Here is an 11831-nt window from a genome sequence, read left to right as displayed (position 1 = left end):
GAACGTCGACATTCTAGGAATCAGCGAACTAAGATGGACTGGAATGGGTGAATATAACTCAGATGACCATTATATCTACTACTGTGTGCAGGAATCCCTTAGAAGAAATGGAGTAGACATCATGGGCAACAAAAGAGTCCGAAATGAAGTACCTGGGTGCAATCTCAAAAATGACAGAATGATCTCTGTTCATTTCCAAGGCACACAATTCAATATCACGGTAATCCAAGTCTATGCCCCAATCAGTAATGCTGAAGAAGCTGAAGTTGAATGGTTCTATGAAGACCTACAAGACCTTTTAGAACTAAAACCCAAAAAAGATGCCCTTTTCATTATAGGGGACTGGAATGCAAAAGTAGGAAGTCAGGAAACCCCTGGAGTAACAGGCAAATTTGGCCTTGGAGTACAGAATGAAGCAGAGCAAAGGCTAACAGAGTTTTGCCAAGAGAAAGCACTGGTCATGGCAAACACCCTCTTCCAACAACACAAGAGAAGACTCTACACATGGACATTACCAGATGGTCAACATTGAAATCAGACTGATTATATTCTTTGCAGCCAAAGATGGAGAATATTTATACAGTCAGCAAAAACAAGACCGGGAGCGGACTGTGGCTCAGATCATGAACTCCCTGTTGCCAAATTCAGACTTAAATTGAAGAAAGTAGGGAAAACTACTAGACCATTCAGGTATGATCTAAATCAAATCCCTTATGATTATACAGTGGAAGTGACAAATAGATTTAAGTGACTAGATTTGATAGACAGAGTGCCTGATGAACTATGGACAGAGGTTCGTGACATTGTACAGGAGACAGGGATTAAGACCATCCGCATGGAAAAGAAATGCAAAAAAGCAAAATGGCTGTCTGAGGAGGCCTTACAAATAGCTGGGGAAAGAAGAGAAGCGAAAAGCAAAGGAGAAAAGGAAAGATATTCCCATTTGAATGCAGAGTTCCAAAGAATAGCAAGGAGCGAAAGAATGCCTTCCTCAGTGATCAGTGCAAAGAAATAGAGGAAAACAACAGAATGGGAAAGACTAGAGACCTCTTCAGGAAAATTAGAGATACCAAGGGAATATTTCATGAAGATGGGCTCGATAAAGGACAGAAATGGTATGGACCTAATAGAAGCAGAAGATATTAAGAAGAGGTGGCAGGAATACACAGAAGAACTGTACAAAAAAGATCTTCATGACCCAGATAATCACGATGATGTGGTCACTCACCTAGAGCCAGACATCCTGGAATGTGAAGTCCAGTGGGCCTTAGAAAGCATCACTATGAACAAAGCTAGTGGAGGTGATGGAATTCCAGTTGAGCTATTTCAAATCCTAAAAGATGATGCTATGAAAGTGCTACACTCAGTATGCCAGCAAATTTGGAAAACTCACCAGTGGCCACAGGACTAGAAAAGGTCAGCTTTCATTCCAATCCCAAAGAAAGGCTATGTCAAAGAATGTTCAAACTACCACACTATTGCACTCACCTCACACACTAGCAAAGTAATGCTCAAAATTCTCCAAGCCAGGCTTCACCAGTATGTGAACCATGAAATTCCAGATGTTGAAGCTGGTTTTAGAAAAGGCAGAGGAACCAGAGGTCAAATTGCCAACGTCCGCTGAATCATTGAAAAAGCAAGAGAGTTCCAGAAAAACATCTATTTCTGCTTTATTGACTATGCCAAAGCCTTTGACTGTGTGGATCACAACAAACTGGAAAATTCTTCAAGAGATGGGAATACCAGACCACCCGACCTTCCTCTTGAGAAATGTGTATGCAGATCAGGAAGCAACAGTTAGAACTGGACATGGAACAACAGACTGGTTCCAAATAGGGAATGGAGTACGTCAGGGCTGTATACTGTCACCCTGCTTATTTAACTTATATGCAGAGTACATCATAAGAAATGCTGGGCTGGAGGAAGCACAAGCTGGAATTAAGGTTGCTGGGAGAAATATCAATAACCTCAGATATGCAGATAAAACCTACCTTTATGGCAGAAAGCAAAGAAGAACTAAAGAACCTCTTGATGAAAGTGAAAGAGGAAAGTGAAAAAGTTGGCTTAAAACTCAACATTCAAAAAACTAAGATCGTGGCATCTGGTTCCATCACTTCATGGCAAATAGATGGGGAAACAATGGAAACAGTGATAGACTTTATCTTTTTGGGCTCCAAATCACTGCAGATGGTGATTGCATCCATGAAATTAACAGATGCTTGCTCCTTGGAAGAAAAGTTATGACCAACCTAGATAGCATATTAAAAAGCAGAGACATTACTTTGCCAACAAAGGTCCATCTAGTCAAAGCTATGGTTTTCCCAGTAATCATGTATCGATGTGAGAGTTGGACTATAGAGAAACCTGAGCACCAAAGAATTGGTGCTTTTGAACTGTGGTGTTGGAGAAGATTCTTGATAGTCCCTTGGACTGCAAGGAGATCCAACCATTCCATCCTAAAGGAAATCAGTCCTGAATATTCATTGGAAGGACTCTTGCTGAAGCCTAAAGTCCAGTACTTTGGCCACCTGATGTGAAGAACTGACTCATTGGAAAAGACCCTGATGCTGGGAAAGATTGAAGGTGGGAGGAGAAGGGAACAACAGAGGATGAGATGGTTGGATGGGATCACCGACTCAATGGACATGAGTTTGAGTAAACTCCGGGAGTTGGTGATGGACAGGGAGGCCTGGCGTGCTGCAGTCCATGGGGTGGCAAAGAGTCGGACATGACTGAGCGGCTGAACTGAACTGAACTGAAGATAGCCCGGGCAATCCTTCCCTTGTACCCGTGCACTTGCAAAGCCCTCTCCTACCCTGTACCAGACTGACCTATGTGGCAGATTGGATGCTGCAGACCTAATGATGTGTGGCTTCCGAGGTTAGACAACAAAACACACTGGGGCTTCTGCCTTGCTCTTCCTTGAGTTACTTGTTTTAGAGGAAGTATCTGCCATGTTGTAAGGATACTCAATCTGCCCTTTGGAGAGGCACACCCAATGAGAAACTGAAGCCCCTCCCACCATGAGCACTAACTTGTCAGGCATCTGAGTGGATGTCTTAGAAGGGGATCCTCCAGCCCCCTTGGAGCCTGCAGATGAACACAGTCCTGCCTGACATCTGCACCATAATCTCCTGAGAGACCCGGAGCCATAACCACCCAGCCAAGCTGCTTCCAGATGCCTGACTCCTAGCAACTCTGAGATGATAAATGTTTATTGTTTTAATCCACTAAGTTTGGGGGTAGTTTATTACACAAGAGAAAACAAATTACGTATCTAAACATGAACTTTTTTTTAACCCTTTGAAGGTACTTTTTTTTAAAATCAGAAAAATCCTGAGAATGTGTCTCAGTAGTCTATTTGGAAAATAACAATCACACTATGACTCTGATTCTCACCTAATTCCATAGCTCCCAGGCTCTCTATAGCCCTAGTTTGTGTACAACTTCCTTTTCTTCAGACTTTCTATTCTTAAAAACCTTTTCTTTTGGGGTCTCAGCTGTATTCAGTGTGTTAGATGACCAGTTTGGGACAATGTGATCTCTAAATCCAACAACATAGCTGCATCCTCCATTCTGTGTCCTCTGTCCTCTCTCCTGCCCTCAGTGGCCCTCCCTTACCTATGCTGAAATATCACTTAATCAGAGAAGCCCTGGTAGCAACATCTGCCACTCCCCCCGACTCCAGCACTGTCATCCTCCTTCCCAGGTTAATTTTCTTTCTCTATAAGTCTTATCGCATCACACCCACACATACACACCCTGGTGGCTCAGTGGTAAGGAATCTGCCTGCCAATGTAGGAGGCGTAGGTTTGATCTCCTGATCCCCTGGAGAAGGAAATGGCAACCCACTCCAGTATTCTTGCCTGGGAAATCCCATGAACAGAAGAGTCTGGCAGGCTATAGCCCATGGAATCTCAGAAGAGCTGGACACAACTTAGTAACTGAACAACAACAACTAAATACCTATATATGGTTGTTTATTGTCTTCCCTCCCATCCATGCATTTAGGTTTTATGAGAACATAGATACAGTACCTAGAACAGTTCCTAGAACACAACTCGCCCCTCAGTGGGTGTTTGCTGAATGAATAAATGAGAGCTTTTCCATGTTCAAGTGCTCCTATATGTTCTGCAGTCTAGAAATTTTAACTCAGTATATTTCACAGGCTGTATGTTACCAGTCAGCGTCAGCTTCTCCAGGCAGTTTTCCTTTTCCCAGTCTTAACTGTGATCCCTTCTAGGCTCTCACAGCTGGTTTGCCTTCACCTGTCACAGCTGGAAACACAGCATCCTGTGGTGGTCTGTTGAAAGCCTGTCATTCCCATTCGAGCCTGTGCATCTGGACCCTGCCTCACTTCTGGTTGCTCTAACCAAGAGCCTGGTGCTCCATTGAATGAAAGAAACAGCCAAAGTGAGATAAGGAAAGAACAAATGCATAGGAAACAGTTTTCCCAAGGGCACTTAACTGTCACAGGCTGATCTGACAGTTGAGTTCACGCTGTGACCTGAGGGGCTGACCCCTCCCAACTGTCCAGCCACAGAGTTACCCCCCAGTCCCCTGGAGACAGGCCCTAGCAGGCCTGCCTGTCAGGTGGTCCCTTATCTGTTCCCGAGACTCTCCACTGAGGGACAGAGATGAAGTCCAGCAGGGGCAGAGGGAGGAATGGGTACGGTAGTCTTGGTCAGGAGCCCCAACATCATTAAAGCCCAGAGGTCAGCTGGGGTCTGCAGGAGGCTCACCAGGAGTAGGGAGAGGAGGGCTGGAAAGAGTGTAGTGGAGACCCAAAGACCAGCTGAACTCATCCTCCAAAGACACAGCCGTATGCGCTCTCATGCTCTGCCTGGCAACCCTGCTTCTACAGGATGGAGTGGGCAAGTCGTGCTGGGCAAGCGCTCAGGATTCTGCAGTATCCAGTGGTTTTCAATAAGGTGGTATACATCAGAATTACCTGCAAAGAATCTTGCAGGGATTCAGGAATCTTGGGGTGGGGTCCTGGTACTTGTGTGATTAAGTTCCACAGGTGAATCTGATGTATGATGTGAGTCGAGAAATTTGGAGCACAAGCTTTACAACCAGACACATCCAGGTTCAAGCCCTTGCTCAGCAACTAATGATCTGTGTGGCAATAACTCTCTGAGCCTTACTCTCATCGTCTGTAAAATGGGGACAACTTTACAGAGAGGTTTGAGGATTAAATGACATATTGACATCGCTTAGCAATGAGTTGTGCATTTATTAAGTGTGTAGGAAGCACTAGTAAATGGTGGCTCAAAGAAGAAAAGTTTGGGGCCTAGGAAGAATAAGAATCTACGGGCCTCGGGTATTCCCTGACTGTCCAGTGGTTAGGACTGACTCAAGGTTTTCACTGCCATGGCCCAGTTCAATCCCTGGTCGAGGAACTAAGATTCTGCAAGCCGCATGGATCAGCCAGATAAAAAGAACCTATGGGCCAAACTGTTGTCATCTATGAACCAAGAACCCAAGAGAACCCTGATCTGAGTCCCAGGACAACGAAATGAGTAACTATTAGTAACAGGAAGCCCCGGGGCTGCTCCTGCCCACAGTAACGTGACTGGGCTCCTCTGCAACCCTCATCCCACCTCTCCCACCTGCCTTGTCTGCTCTTCCAAGGAGGACGGCCCCTTCTCCAGAAGAGTCAAAGCCAGGGCTTCCACACCACAGCCCCTGGGCCAGCTGCTCATCTGTCAGGGGCCCGTGTCCCCAAGGCCACCGCTCTGCGGAGCTCAGGCCTGGTCTGCAGGGGCCAGGCCAGCTTCTGCCTGCACCACAGCTGCGGGCCCTGCCAGAGGAGAGATAAACCAATCTCTTGCAAAGAGGATTTGTGAAATACACAGCACATTAACTAAGCATATGCAGCTTTGGGCTGATGTTTTGCTTTCTTTTCTGCTTTCTTCTTTTCTTTTTATTTTTCTGAGGCAAAATAATTTCTCTCCCTTCAGAGGACAGAGAATTGAATTCTACTCTCTGGCTGGCATTTTTTCAATCCCAGGACCTTTACTCTGGTCAGAGAAGATGCTGGAAGGGAATGTTCAGGAAGAATGGTGGTGAATATAGCCATTCTCTCAGACAGATTTAAAAGGAGACTTGTCACTTCAACCTCTCCTGCCACCTGCCCCACCCTGAAGGCTCCATCTTGCCAGAGAGGGCTGAGTCAGCCAGCTGGGGGATTCCTGTTCACAGCTCCCTATAGAGCCAGCCCCTGCAAGACTTGGGATCATTCAGACAAACCTAGCTTTCTTCTAATAGGTAAATGGCAAGTCATGTCTAATTCTAAATTAGGACACTATTTCATGTCCATTGCATTCATGTAGACATTACAGAGAGGCTTAAAAGAAGAAAATAAAATCACTAAAACCCACATCTTAGAGAGAAGCACTGCCAATGCGTTTTCCTCCTGACTTCTCTACAGATACACACACACACACAGAACCACACTGTACAAATACGTGTGCCATGGGCTTTCTAATTTCCATGGAAATATCTTTTGATTATCTCTGTCATGACAGTACTAGTGATGATGGCACAGATGCTTTTCATTCCAGGACAGTGTCCCATTGGAGGAGAGGGGAAATGGGGAGAGGAAACTCAGAAGGGAGAGGAGGTGGGGGAGGAGAAGAGGAGTGTTGTTAGATGTCACCCAGGGATTACCCAGAGCTGGGCACTGTGCTAAGGGCTTTACATACCTTGTTTTATTCTATCCTGATGACAACATCACAGACCTGTGCACTATTTTCTTCTTTTATTTTTTTCTTCTTTTTTAGACCTGTGCTATTATTAGCAGCCTACTTTTATAGATGATGAAACTACAGTTCAGAGGGATAAAGGAAAAGTGGTTCCAGTTCCAGGGTCGGTAAGGGGCCGAGGCGAGGCTTAAATCCAGTCTCTCTAACTCCAGACTCTACATCCTGAACTCTTAACCACTGTTCTAGCATGTAACCATGTTACATCTAATCTCTAGCCTAAACAGAGTTTTATTCTTATAGAAAGACCTTTATAATTTATCTTTTAGCCATGTCAGGTGGCATATGGGTTCTTAGCTCCAACTCAAGGATGGAACCCGAGTCCCCTGCATTGGAAGCATGGAGTCTTAACGACTGGACTGCTAGGGGAGTCCCACAGATGGACCTTATATGCAGACATGTGAGGCGATCAGACTCCTTTCAGTTTATCCTCTTCCTTCCCTGGGGTATGACTTTTATTTTCATAGTCCATGATGGCTGTGAGAGCTACAACCATCATATCAAAATTCCATGCAGCCAGATAGAGGAAGTAACTAACAAAGAAGGATGTGGCTCCTCTCTTTGTCTGATGACAGGCAACTTAGTAAACTTAGTAAAATATCCACATTTAGCTACAAGGGAAGCTGGGAAGTATAGTGTTTAGCAGCATCCATATGCACCTAGCTTAATATTGGAGTTTTGTGACAATGGAAGAAAAAAAAAAAGTATGTTCCTGTCCCCCTGTACATCTAGGTAGTAGGAAAGCGTTGGGCCTGAAGGTCCGGTATAATTTGGGCAAGGAAAAGCTATCTCCATAAAAACATTATAATCACGATAGTTAGCATTTATCTGGTACACAGTATGCCCCAACACTGCAAGCTAGTGCTCATATGTCCTCTCTGATCTCACAGGAGAGAGCTGAAAACCAAGCCCAGATGATTCTCTCTTACATACCGAGTACCTACTCTGTGCATTTCATTCTGACATCTGACATCCAGGCCTCTGCTTTGCCTCACAAGATGACCTCCTGCAAGGAAGGAACTGTGACCTCCATTTCACTGATGAAGAACTGAATGTAGCTAAGTGATACAAGTTGTTCACATCAGCTGTGAATAGTGAAGCTAGAATTAAGCACTACTCTATCTGAAACAGCTTCCCTCATAGCTCAGTTGGTAAAGAATCTGCCTGCAATGCAGGAGACCCAGGTTCAATTCCTGGGTCAGGAAGATCTGCTGGAAAAGGGATAGGCTACCCACTCCAGTATTCTTGGGCTTCCCTGGTAGCTCAGCTCCTGCCCGCAATGCAGGAGACCTGGGTTCGATCCCTGGGTCAAGAAGATCCCCTGGAGACGGGAGAGGCTACCCACTCCAGTATTCTGGCCTGGAGAAGTCCATGGACTGTATAGCCCATGGGGTCGCAAAGAGTCGGACACGACTGAGCGACTTTCACTTTCTGTCTGAAACCAAAATCTCTGTCTTTTCCCTGTGATAATGCAGAATGCCCCTTTCCTCAAGGAAGCATAGTGTTAGAAGTGAGAGCAGAGAGAAAAAGGTACCGCAATGTCAGACTATAGAACCCCCTTCCTTCCCCCTCCTCCCCCCAACTCTGTAGGGGCTTAAGACACCACTGTGGAGTCCAGAGTTGAGGTGCATGTGGGGCTTCAGTGAAGGTGTGGTCTCTGGGAAAGGGATGAGGGCCTTGGGCCTTCACAGTCCCAGCGACCCTCCCTTGGCTGAGACAGTCTCACCACCTCTCCTGAGGGAGGGAGAGAGCCTCCTGGACACTGCCTGCCTTGTCCAGGGAGAAGCAGACCCCTGGAGAACAATAGAGATGCTGTGTCTGGGACAGTACTGACTACGCAACAGACTCCTGAGAGCAGACACCCCACTGTCCTCTGATAGACTGGCCTGTCCAAGTGACTCAAAGTATCCCAGTGGAGAAAACTGTCTGCTTTTCTTCAAAGACATGAGGACAGGCAGAGACACCCTGCAGACTGGAAGTTCTATTGGTTGGCATCTGAAACACTGCACCACGTATTTGGCCCCATGTCTTGCACATTTGTTGTTGCTCAGTCGCTAAGTTGTGTCCAACTCTTTTGCAACCTCATGACTGCAGCCCGCCAGGCTCCTCTGTCCATGGAATTTCCCAGGCAAGAATATTGGAGTGGGTTGCCATTTCTTCCTCCAGTGGATCTTCCTGACCCAGGGATCGAACCCACGTCTCCTGCATTGGCAGGCAGCTTCTTTACCACTGAGACACAGGGGAAGCCCCTCCCTTGCACATAGACACACTCAATAAATGGCAGCTTGGTACATGTCAGTAATGTTACAATATAAATGTCTGTTTATTAGAGTTATTTTTAGGTGCCACTATTGAGAACTAACTAGGTGCTAAGCACAGTATGCTCTGTTCACTGTCTAATTTAATTCTTATATCCACACTGTGGGGTGTTATGACCCCCCAGTCACCAGTTCAGAGACTCAGAAACTGGTCTTATGAAAAAAAGCACTGAAGGCGCACAGCTGGGAAGGGATAGGCCTGGGATGTGAACCCAAGGCCATCTGACTCCAGCATCCTCGCCCTACCCTAATCTTCCTTCACCACCTGTACATCAGCAAGATCCAAAATGGCCTGCCTGAGTTATTCTCAAGGAGAATACATTCTATGCACAGCCATTCCCTGCCTGGTTAACACCTACAGATTAAATCCATGAAAGGGATGATGAATCCTCAAATGTATGGACATGTTACTGGTCTATTAAGCTTGGTGACAGCATCACTATTTACAGTAGGTTTTGGTCACTTTGTCACTTTGTGGGCTTTCCTGGTGGCTCAGTGGGTAAAGAGTCCGCCTGCAATGCAGGAGACCTGGGTCTGATCCGTGGGCTGGGAAGATCCCCTGGAGAGGGGAACGGCTACCCACTCCAGTATTCTGGCCTAGAGAATTCCATGGGCTGTATGGAATCTAATGCAAGTTAAAGGATACGAATGAATGTATTCAACTTGATTCCCAGGTGCCATATTTAAATATTCACAGATGACTTCTGGAGACCATGTGTCCCCCAAGGAGTGACTGCAATTGTTGAATTAACAGAGGCAGAGAGGATGTTTTGGGGTAGGTGGGCCTTTCAATGTCTCCCAAATCAAGCCCTGTATGCTGGGAACTTCCTGGTAGTCTGGTCCCAGGTAGGAAGGGAGGGTAAAGATGGAAGAAGTAAGTGACCCTTCCCTTCCTCTTCTCCGCTCTATCACCTCCCACTTGGACTTGAAACCCAGAGGAAATCTCAAGTTATAGGATTCTGGGATGAAAAGTCACAGATAGGAAGAGCCTTGGATAATATCATCTGGCCTCAAGACCTTCCAGAAATCCATACACGCCATTTGTGGGTGGGAAGATCAGCACTTAAGCCGGGCAAGTGACTTGCCTAAGGTCACACAGCAAGTTTTAGCCTGCTGAGGAGCTGGTGACTCCAGACTCCCAGGCCTGTGCTTTGTCCTTTGCACCTTGTTGATTTCCACGCCTTGTTGATTTCCAGAGGGCAGGTCCAAGGGAGGTACTTGTGGTAAGTTTCAGGGCAGGACCAAGGTGCAATAGAGTCTGCAGCCTGAGCCTCCAGTGAACAGGAAGGACTGAAGACATCTCCAGAAACTGTGATTTCTCCTGGCCTTGGGGATAAAGCTGTTCCATCACCTTATATGGAAGTCCTCCCTAGCTCTGTCTGGATGAGTGCCTGCTGGGCCAGGGGTGAGGGCAGGCAGATGAAAGTCCCATGCCAGCTGCCAGAGACTCAACACTGGGAGTTGCATCTGCTGGCCCATCCATCAGCCCTCTTCTTGCCTGACTCTAGCAGCCAGCACTGGTGGGGCTGAAGAAGCTGTGGGCTGGATGGCTGGCCGCTCAAGGGTTGGCAGGCTGATAACAGAAGGGTGCGGGTCAGAGTGCACAAAGCCTAGAGCCATCTCCCTCTGGGAAAGAAAGAAAACCGGACCTTCCCTAGGAAGGTCCAGCCCTGGGAACAGGGAACAATCACGGCCCAGAGTCTAGGATTACAGACCTCAGGGTCCAGACAAAGGCCTCTCAGGATCAACAGCTAGAGTCCCTTTTTCTAGACAAAAACACCCCACAGAGTTAGCTGAGCTGCTCTTCTGGGGCAGGATTTACCTGGAGACTGTTATGGTTCCTGAGAAAGAGATGCTTGCTAACAGCCAGGGTTTTGCAATAATGGAACTAGCAGCAACCTCCCTGTCATCAGGGGTGTATGAGAAGTGGTTGAATCAGTATCTGAGGATGTTGCAAAGGTGACCAACCCCGAAGCACCTCCAACCTCCCAAAGCAAGAGGCAGCACAGTGCAAAGAGAGTCAGACTTTAATTAGCATATTCATTCTGTGTGTGTGTGTGTGTGTGAGTGTGTGTGTGTGTATGTGTGTGTATGCACACGCGCGTGTGTGTGAGAACAGTCACAAATCCAAGGGCACAGAGAAAAGAGAAACCTGCATTGCCAGACTCAACAGACAGAAGATGTAATACCTTATTTAGCAACATGGCGCTTGAAGCCCATCTCACCACGGTCTGTGACACCCCAGGGTGGGCAGGACCCTGAGGATGAGCCCTTCTGAGTTAAACATTTGGGCTTTAGAATCAAGAGACTATAGTTTGAATTCTGACTCTGCCACTTCCTGGGCAAATTACTTTGCCTCTCTGTCCTTCCTTCTTTCCTCCTGAAAACCAAGTAGGCTCACAGTGCCCCTGACTTACCTGCAACAAGGGATTGTAGGGTCTGATTAGAGCACAGGGCAGGCTAGAGGGCTTGCACAATGCCTGGCACCTAGGAAGCCAGGCTCCATAAGTGAAAGCTGGCATTTGTGAGAGCACAGGAGCATGGGGCTGGACAATGGCACACAGGGACAAGAGGCATGGGGTGGAGGGCATTAGCTGCTGTGCCAGCCCCAGCCCTTCCCAAAAAAGCTCCCCTGACCACACACAGGTATACATGTATATGTGACTGCAGAGTCTCTAACTCCCCAGCGGAACAGCACTCAAGGTGAGGTTTAAGGTTATTCCACGTGCCTTGAAGAGCACCTCGTTTA

General features: G+C 46.8%; 1 long non-coding RNA gene across 1 annotated transcript; it reads right to left on the bottom strand.

Moving 5' to 3' along the window:
• Positions 1–6753: 6753 nt before the first annotated feature.
• On the bottom strand, positions 6754–11019 carry LOC145523443 (uncharacterized). The gene is made up of 2 exons (XR_014066563.1): positions 9611–11019; positions 6754–8054 (listed from the first exon to the last, which is right to left on the bottom strand). It is a non-coding gene; the product is annotated as an uncharacterized LOC145523443 (long non-coding RNA).
• Positions 11020–11831: the final 812 nt, after the last annotated feature.

Source organism: Giraffa tippelskirchi, chromosome 10 (genome assembly GCF_054371585.1).
Source record: "Giraffa tippelskirchi isolate mGirTip1 chromosome 10, T2T-mGirTip1v1.2.pri, whole genome shotgun sequence".
Taxonomy (NCBI): Eukaryota; Metazoa; Chordata; class Mammalia; order Artiodactyla; family Giraffidae; genus Giraffa; species Giraffa tippelskirchi.
The sequence above is the reverse complement of the archived record's forward strand: the minus strand, read 5'-3'. Positions and strand labels throughout refer to the sequence as shown.